Here is a 9,780-nt window from a genome sequence, read left to right on the forward strand (position 1 = left end):
CTTTTTGATCATGGGGAACAAGAGTGTAGCCTTTGGCGAGGAGAAGCTTGTTGTGAATGGCTTCTAATCTGGAAGAAACAAACTGGATGAGAAATTGTATACACAGTTTGAACAGAAGTAGGAGCAAGAGGGAGCGCAGGGTTTTTTTTTTTTTTTGTATGCTGTATGGTGGGGTCACATTTCATTATTTTTTCATGTGAGTTTCCAGTTATTGCAGCATTATTTGTTGAATTTGTTTGTTTTGTTCATTTTGTTTTGCTTGTTTGTTTGTTTGTTTTTGGGGAAGAGCATGGACGAGGAATTAAACCTGGGTCTCCTACATGGCAGGCAAGAATTCTGCCACTGAACTACACTTGCACCCTCTCAGGGTATTTTTTCAAAAAGAGTTTTTAGGAACACTGTGGTTTGTGGTTTGGCACACTATGGTATTTTGCAATGTTTGGCTGAAATTTGCATAAGACTAATTTTTAGACTAACTTTTCGACTCTATTTGAAATTTCTTAGCCATTGGAATTTTATTTCCCTTTTTTGTTAACTAGTTCTGTGATGCAAGGACCAGGCTCATCTTTGGGAATTATGTCTAATGTTGCTAGGAAGACTTATAACTTTGGAAGACATGTCCCATCTAGGGGAGAAGATAGTGAGTTTATTTGAAGAGTTTAGTTTGGAGACAGAGACCACAGTTGAGCAAGAAAAGAGGTTGTCTGGGGCTGACTCTTAAGTATTAATTTTAAGTAGGGTTAGCTTTGCCATTATAGAGATAAGTTTCATAAGAGCAATCCTCAAGAGTGAAGGCTTGGCTTTTTAAATTGGGAGTCCCTATTGCTTAAGAGAATAGCAAGAATATCTAAATTTATTATATAAATATATAAAACTTTTATTTTTTTTCTGGTCTTTTTAGAGACTTTGCAAATATTTTCTTTTCTTGTTTTTACTTAAGATTTTAGTTTTTATTTTAGGTTCCATGTCAAATAAAGCTGAATTAGATTGTGTAAATAAACTGACTAGAAAGGTCAGACTAGACATGACTAATAACAGTGCACAAATCAGTATTAGGATATAACGTGAGAATATTGTCATATTTAGGAATTTTAAACAATTTCTAAATATATGAATACTTTGTTTCGCCTATGAAAATTTAGCTCATAAAATCATTTTAAATTATCGTAACAATTCCTAAACACTTTCTACATAATATGTTAAATTAATTTAGCACTTCATTTCTTCTTCTATCTGGGGGAGGATGAGGTGACTGGGGGCCTGGACTCCTAGGCTTGAGGGCAGGAGAGGGCCAGGGGCCCAGATTCCAGTAGGGAGGCCATCCACTCTCTAACTCCTACCAATGTCTGTTACCTCTTTAAGAGCCCAAACCTGTTGCTAGGCTTCCAGGATCCCCAGGGGTGCGGTCAGATGTGTCACCTGCACCCCTGACAACCCACTTTCCCCCAGTGCCCAGGGACATTCCACAGCATTCATCTGTTTATTTACTTATTTTTTTCAAAAACAGGTAAATGATTTTTTAATGAAAGATAAGGAATATTCTTAGGTGTGTGTAGGAATATGCACTATAAATAGCACTTAAGGTGGCAATAATGAAAAAAATTGGAAAAAAATTCAAATTTGAATAGGCGTTAGTGATGCTCCAAAAGCATCTACATATTGGGGAAAATCTAAGGAAATGCTTTCTTATATATTCTTTCTTTTAAAATTTGTTTTTATTAAATGTTTTCTCTTTTATAGAATCTTTATTATGAATGGCCAGTGTCAAAACTGTCATACATATGGAAGCCATTGCTTATGAACTCCTTTGTATACTCCAGCTGCAGAGATGCAACCTCTAGTACATTGCTATATATGAGTACAGATTTTCTTCCTGGGCCCTATGACTTGGGGTTTGCTCACTTTACCAGATTCCTAATAGTGAAATCATACTATACTATCTTTTTGTGTCTGACTAATTTCACTCAGCATTATATCCTCTAAGTTCATCCATGTTGTCATATATTTCAGGACCTCATTTCGTCTTACTGCTGTGTAATATTCCATGACAATGTGCAGTATATACCACATTTTGTTTATCCACTCATCAGTTGATGGGCACTTGGATTGTTTCCATCTTTTGGCAATTATGAATAGTGTCACTATGAACATCAGTGTACGAATGTCTGTTCATATCACTGCTTTCAACTCTTCAGGCATACACATAGTATTGGTATTGCTGGGTTGTAGGACAACTTAATATATAGTTTTCTAAGGAACTGCCAAACTGTCTTCCACAGCGGCTGCACAATTATACATTCCCACCAGCAGTGAATATGTATTTCAATTTCTCCACATCTTCTCCAATTTTTGTAGTTTCCTGTTTGTTTAATAGCGGCCATTCTTATAGGTGGGAGATGACATCTCACTGTAGTTTTGATTTCCATTTCCCCTGTAGCTAATGAAGATAAGCATCTCTTCATGTGCTTTTTAGCCATTTGTATTTGCTCTTTGGAAAATATTCATATCTTTCGCCCACTTTATAATTGAGTCATTCTTTTGTTGTTGAGATCTATAATTTCTTTATATACACCTGATCTCAAACCTTTACTGATATATGGTTACCAAATATTTTCTCCCACTGAGTTGGCTGCCTTTTCACTTTTTTGACAAATTCTGTGGTAGTTAGAGCCAGTTGTCAGCTTGGCCAGGTGAAGGTGCCTAGTTCTACTGCTGTGGACATGAGCCGATGGCATGTGAACCTCATCTGTTGCTGATTACATCCGCAGTCGGCTAGGAGGCGTGCCTGCTGCAATGAATGATGTTTGATTTTATTTGGCTGATGCTTAAATGAGAGAGCTCAATGTATCACAGCCCAAGCAGCTCAGCATACCTCATTTCAGCACTTGTAGCTCAGCCCAGGCCTTTGGAGAAGCTGGGAAAGGTGTTGGAACTCAGAGGCCTGGAGAGAAGGCCAGCAGAGGTCGCCCTGTGCCTTCCCATGTAAGAAAGAACCTCAGTTGAAAGTTAGCTGCCTTTCCTCTGAAGAACTATACCTTAACTAAATAAATCCCCTTTTATTAAAAGCCAATCCATCTCTTGTGTGTTGCATTCCAGCAGCTAGTAAACTAGAACAAACTCCTTTGAGGCACAGAAGCTTCTGATCTGAGAAGTTTCCGTTTATCTATCTTTTTCTTTCATTGCTTGTACTTTGGGTATAAAGCTCAAGAAGTTACCTCCTATCTCTAGGTCTTGAAGATGTTTCCCTATATTTTTTTGCAGGAGCATTTGGGTACTGGCTTTTATATTTAGGTCTTTGATCCATTTTGAGTTAATTTTTGTATAAGGTGTTAGACAGGGATCCTATTTCATTCTTTTGGCTATCCATAGTTAGTTCTCCTAAGCCTATTTATTGAAAAGACTATTCTGTCCAATTCAGTGGATTTAGGGGCCTTGTTGAATATTAATTGACCATAGATTTGATGGTCTCCATGCTCTCAATTCAGTTCTGTTGGCCAATATTTCTGTCTTCGTGCCAATAGCATGCTGTTTTGACCACTGTGGTTTTATAGTAAAGGCTTTAAAGTTGGGAAGCATTAGTCCTTCCATTTTGCTCTTCTTTTTAAGGATATCTTTAGCAATTTGAAGTTTCTTTCCCCTCCAAATAAATTTGATAACTAGCTTTTCCAAGTCTTCAAACAGGTTGTTAGAATTTTAATTGGTATTACATTGACTCTATAGATCAATTTGGGTGGAATTGACATCTTGACAATATTCAACCCTCCTATTCATGAGCACAGATTATCTTTTCATCTATTACTATCTTCTTTGATTTCTTTAAGCAATGTTTTGTTGTTTTCTGTGTAGAGGTCCTTTGCATCCTGGTTAAATTTATTCCTAAATACTTGATTCTTTTAGTGGCTATTTTCTATGGAATTTTTTCCTTAATTTTCTCCACAATGAGGTCATTACTTGGATATAGGAACATTACCAATTTTTGTACACTTTAAATTACTGTAATACTTCCTAAACAGTTTCACATTTACAAGGTGAAAGGAAAAATCCAAAGGATTTGTAATAGTTTTTCTTTAAGAGTGAGAAGACTTGTATTTTGAAATAAAGAATGAAAATGTCAGCATAAACAAGGATATAATTTTGATATGATATAAAATCTTGGTCTTTTACACAGAGTGCTCAATGGTTAAGAAAAACTTTTTATAGCCTTTCATTAAGAGCGGACTAACAATTCACACTATTCTAACAATATTAACTTTTCTTAAACTTCCCACAACTTTCTATATTCATCTAGTGCTTGCAGTCAGCAATGACTACAAACAAGATTCACTTTCATAAACCTACAACTTTCCTTATTCATCCAGGGCTTGGAGTGAGCAATGAATACAAAAAAAATTCACTTTCATATGAGGAATATGTTAGTTCACAAAATTAACATATTCTGAGGCTGTGCTTTGAGGCAGATGGAGGTTAGTAAGGTTTGTTGCTAAGGCATTCTTAACGATATGGTTTTGAAACCCTTGGGGCAGCACTGACTAAGTGAGCATGGTGGGAATCTTACTGTTAAATCCCTGCCATTCAAAAGCAAATAGATGTTGAAAGGTGAGAAGGGATTTAAAAATGTGTCTTTAAGATCTAGGACTGAAGCCTTGATTCTTGAGGACAATTGCATAACTATATAGCTTCTACAGTGTGACCTTGTGATTGTGAAAACCTTGTGTCCGATGCTCCTTTTATCCAGGGTATTGACAATGAATAAAAATATAAGGATAAAAATAAATAAGGGATTGAAGGGTACAAAAAATTGGTAGATTGAAAGCAGACTTGAAAGCCACTCCATATATCAACTTAAATAAATACAGAAAAGATAAAATTATCTTTGAACTATGCTGCCCTGTATCAAAGGTGTCAGGAAGACATTGTAAAAAGACTTATTCCTTGCATATTAAAAAAAAAAATTCTGGGTTGAAATGCCTTTCAACTATTACCTTCTGTGATTTTTCTCCCTGCCTTTCTCAGTCTAAGATTCAGCACTCAGGTGTTTATTACACCTGTTCCCCTATTATTTGTTGCTGTTCTTCCATGGTTCAAACCACCATTCATAGCTGCTATTTTTTATCTTACCTAATAAAACTTTGCCAGGAAAAGTGGAAAAGAAAAGTGCTGCTCTCATTGTATAAACTCCGTACTGCTGTCCACATCCCACAAAAACATGGGTGGAATCAAGTATTTGCCCAGCCTGACCAGCTGACTCAGTCTGTTCTGTTCCTGACTTTTTATGTGATCAGTACTAGAAAATTGTAATCAATAATAGTAAAAAAAGAAAATTAGTCATCTGTAAGACTATGCAAAGATCTGAAGCCCACTGTGCTGGTTTGAATCTGTTGTGAACCCCAGAAAAGCCAAGTTCTTAAACTTCATTCAGTATTGCTGGCTGGGAGCTTTTTTTATTGTTTCCATAGAGATGTGACCCACCCACTTGTGGGTGGTAACTTTTGATTAGGTGGTTTCCATGGAGGTGTGTCTCCACCTATTCAAGGTGGGGTTGCTTACTGGAGCCCTTTAAGAGGGACCCATTTTGGAAAGAGCCATGAGAGCCTACAGAACCAGAGAACTTTGGAGATAAACTAGGAAAATGCCCCTGGGGGAGCTTCATGAAACAAGAAGCCTGGAAAGAAAGTTAGCAGACATTGCCATGTTTGCCATGTGCCTTTCCATTTGAGAGGGAAACCCTGAACTTCGTCAGCCTTTCTTGAATAAAGGTAACCTCTTGTTGATACCTTAATCTGGACAGTTTCATAGCCTTGCCTTAATTTGGACATTTTCATGGCCTTAGTACTGTAAACTTGCAACTTAATAAACTCCCCCTTTTAAAAGCCATTCTGTTTCTGGTATATTGCATTCAGCAGCCTGGAAACTAGAACACCCTCCTAGAGTAAATACTGCATATTCTTTACCTCCTTCATTGCTGTTCCAAGACATAACAAGATGGTATATTGATTTTTATTTCTTCTGGGCTTCAGCCACACACATTGCCACATACTTAAAGACATTAATAAGAGAGGCAGGCACTGGCATTATAATTTTGGGTATTATGACAATAGTTTTGGTTCACATAGCTCATTCATCTTAGGGCAGGTGTCTCCATCTGCCTTCCCCAGGCAGAGTTTCCTAGAAGCATTCAGATACACTGAGTTTATCTTTGGTTGTGGGGTATTTGTGCAGAGTATTTCACCAAGTTGATGCCTCAACAACAAAGAGGGTGGAGCAGAGATCCAAGTTAGAGGCAGCCATACACCCTCAGGACAGGAGCTGAAATATATTAGATGAAGGAAAAACCTCACACACCCCATCAGCTTCTCCTCTGAGAAGGTCTGATTTAGAAAGAACCACAGAAAGATTTGAAGGTTGAGAGTTATCCTTGCCCAAGTCTATGGGGATGGACAGCATATACCCTAGTGAATACTCTTCCTGAATGTTCCAAATTTCTGTTCTGGCATGAATTCAGTTCTTTGGCCCTGTTGGAAAGTCATCACATGCTTTTCCCAAAAGGAAAATTTGTTGACTCTCGTGCTAGAGGACTACAAGATATACTTGCTTCCTGTTTTCATTTTCCCCCTTAATTATTTCCCTTCTCCTTCTCCTGAAAAAGAGAAAACACAGGAAGCAAAACTACCTGTGCTAGTTAGCAAGCTGCTGGAATGCAATATGCCAGATCTGGAACAGCTTTAGAAAAAAGGGGAAATTAATAATTTTACAAGTTTACAGTTCTAAGCCTATAAAATTGTACAAACTAAGGCATCCAGGGAAAGATACCTTAATTAAAGGAAGGCTGATAGGTCAGGATCACCTCTGTGAGCTAGGTAGTCATGTGGCTGGCATCTGCTACTCCATTGCTCGTAGGTTCTAATGCTTTCAACCTCTGTTCCTGTGAGGTTTCCTTACTTTGCTTCTCTGGGTATGGTTTTCATCTCTTGGCTTCCCTTGGCGCTCTCCAGGTTCTGGCTTGCTTAACATCTCATGGCAATGTCTGCTGGGCTCCAAACATCTCCAAATGTCTATGTCTCTGCTCTCCAAGTGTTGGTATCAGCTCTTGGCTCTGTTGGCTCTGAGGCTTCGGTCATTTCAGACTGTCTCCAAAATATTTCCTCTTTTAAAGGTTTCCGGTAAACTGATCAAGATCCACTTGGAATGGGTGGAGTCACATCTCCATCTAATCAAAGGTCACACCAAAAATTAAGCATGTCACATCTCCATGGATATAATCTAATCAAAGTTTCCAAAGTACATTATTGAATCAGGATTAAAACATAGCTTTTCTGGGGTACATAATATTTTCAAACCAGCACATTCCACTCTCTGGACCCCCAAAAGACATTTTTTTCCATATATAAAATACCTGTACTCCCTCACATTATCACAAAAGCCATAAACCATTCCAGTAACAATACAAATACAATACAAAATTAAAACCAGTATGAAATCTCATCTAAGTATATTACAGGCACAGTCTATTTTTTTTCTTCTTATTCTTTTTTTTTTGTTCCACATGGGCAGGCACCAGGAATCAAACCCAGGTCTCTGGCATGGAAGGCGAGAATTCTGCCACTGAGCCACCATCACACCACCCAGGCATGCTCTGTTCTAAGACAAAAATTCTCCTGTGGTTCTGAATCTGTGAAACTTAGGACAAGTTATCTGTTGCCAATATACAAAGGAGGGACAGTCATAGGATACATATTTCCATTGCTATAGTGAGAAATTGAAAGGTAAACAGGGGTCACTGGACCCATATAGTTCCTAAACCTGCAGGGCAAACTCCATTGGATTTCAAAGTCTGAGAGTCCTTTATGCTTGGGGCTTTTGAAAGCAGCAGTCCCACTTTTTCCAAGGGTCTACACAGTGGCTTTGTTTTCTCCAACACTGGGGTGGTCGCAATCTTGGGGGACATTGGGGAGACTACCTTTTCTCAGCTCCACCCTCTCCAAGCACTGGGACTGCACCCAGGCTCTCTTCCAACTATAAGGCACATGCTCAACCCTCCCCCCCCCCCCAGAACAATTGGGTGGCAGCCAGGCTCTCCCCAATCCCCGGTTTATGCATACCACCCTCTCCAAGGCCTGAGGTGGTACAACTGTTTCTGAGCAACAAAGTGGAAGGCCCCCCATCTGCTGTCTGGGCAAACTCACTCTGCCCAAGTGCTTGGTTTGGTCTGTTCTCCTGACCTGAGGTTTCTTGATTTCAGACCTTAGCTTCCATTGCTCTGCCTCTGAAGTTGTTTTTCCTCTACTTTGTTCCTTTTCTGTCCCTTTTAGTCCAGACTGGCGTGGTTCCATTTATACAGATCCGACAACACTTTTGTTGGTTTTCTATGCAGTACACTGGGATCATGCCCGTCAGACAAAGAACTTTCCACAAATCATTTCTGAATAACTCCATCTCCAATTCTCACCTGTTCTGAAATGACTGACTGCTTCCATGTTTGGATAAATCCTCACATGAGGTTCTATTCACTGGGGTCTCACTTACTGGAGGCCCAGAATTTTCCAGAACACCAATTTCTGTTTTCTTTATACCCAAGAGTTGAGTTCTCAACTTTTCCACCTGTATTTTATTATAAGCATCAAGGAGCAACAAGACTGCATTTCCCACCTTTAGTTTAGAAATTTCTTCTGCTAAGTATTCAAGTTCATCACTCTCAAATTCTGCCAAACAAAGAATGCCTTTTTTTTTTCTAGTTTGGAATGACACATTCATCATTTTTGTCTAAAGTCTTATCAGAGGTAGCTTTAGAGCTCACATTTCTACCAACAGTCTCTTCAGAGCATCCTAGGCCTTCTCTATCAAGCTCCTCACAATTCTTCCAAAGCCTTCCCCTTATCTATTTGAAAAAACCATTCCAATATGTTTGATATTTGCAAACTGCAGCAGCATCTCGCTTCTCCAGTACCAAAATCTGTTTTAGTTTGTAAAGCCACTGGAATGCAATATACCAGAACTGGAACAGCTTTTTAAAAAGGGGAATTTAATAAGTTACAAGTTTACAGTTCTAAGCCTATAAAACTTTACAAATTAAGGCATCCAGGGAAAGGTACCTTACTTAAAGGAAGGCTGATGGGTCAGGATCATCTCTGTTAGCTGGGTAGTCATGTGGCTGGCATCTGCTAGTCCCTTGTTCCTGGATTCTGAAGCCTTTAGCCTCTGTTCCTGTGAGGGTTCCTTACTTTGCTCCTCAGGGTATGGCTTTTATCTCCTGGCTTCCCTTGGCCCTCTCCAGGTTCTGGCTTGCTTAACATCTCATGGCAACATCTGCTGTGCTTCAAACATCTCCAAACTTTCATGTCTCTGCTCTCCAAGTGTTAGAATCTGTGTTAGCCCTGGGCTTTGTTGGCTCTGAGGCTTCTGTCATTTCAGACTCTCTCCAAAATGTTTCCTCTTTTAAAGGAGTCCAATAAATAATCAATATCTATCTAGAATGGGTGGAGTCACATCTCCATCTAATCAAAGGTCACACCCCAAATTGGGCATGTCATATCTCTGTGGAGATAATCTAATCAAAGTTACCAATATGCATTATTGAGCCAGGATTAAAAGAAACGGCTGCCTCCTCAAGATTGGACCAGGATTAAAACATGGCTTTTTCTGGGGTATATAATATTTTCAAACCAGCACACTACCCTTTTCCCTTTGGTCTTAAATTGTGTTTATTAAAGAACAAGCCAACAATTATAACAATAACAACAACAAAAAAGATCTAGGACTGAGAACTTGAATGCAAATAGGGAC

The sequence above is a fragment of the Tamandua tetradactyla genome, chromosome 13 (assembly GCF_023851605.1).
Source record: "Tamandua tetradactyla isolate mTamTet1 chromosome 13, mTamTet1.pri, whole genome shotgun sequence".
Taxonomy (NCBI): domain Eukaryota; kingdom Metazoa; phylum Chordata; class Mammalia; order Pilosa; family Myrmecophagidae; genus Tamandua; species Tamandua tetradactyla.